This window comes from Juglans regia, unplaced genomic scaffold (assembly GCF_001411555.2).
Source record: "Juglans regia cultivar Chandler unplaced genomic scaffold, Walnut 2.0 Scaffold_2464, whole genome shotgun sequence".
Taxonomy (NCBI): domain Eukaryota; kingdom Viridiplantae; phylum Streptophyta; class Magnoliopsida; order Fagales; family Juglandaceae; genus Juglans; species Juglans regia.
The window spans coordinates 1-272 of NW_023355973.1; the positions used below are offsets into that span (position 1 = coordinate 1).

Consider the following 272-nt stretch of genomic DNA (forward strand, 5'->3'; position numbering starts at 1 on the left):
CCCAATCCAAACGGAGATCTGATCCAAACCCATGGCTACGCGATGGGCAGGGCGAGATTTTCCCAAAAATCCACTCCCGAGTGCTCCTTCTTGTCAATTTATCTCGCAAGGCGGAAAAAACGAAAACGAGGGGTGCAACACGAGGACTTCCCAGGAGGTCACCCATCCTAGTACTACTCTCGCCCAAGCACGCTTAACTGCGGAGTTCTGATGGGATCCGGTGCATTAGTGCTGGTATGATCGCACCCATCAAACTAATTACTTAAAATTCA

The 272-nt window shown here is 50.0% G+C and overlaps 1 non-coding gene across 1 annotated transcript; it reads right to left on the minus strand.

Moving 5' to 3' along the window:
• Positions 1-129: 129 nt before the first annotated feature.
• LOC118345377 lies at positions 130-248 on the minus strand. Its single transcript, XR_004798925.1, has one exon. It is a non-coding gene; the product is annotated as a 5S ribosomal RNA (ribosomal RNA).
• Positions 249-272: the final 24 nt, after the last annotated feature.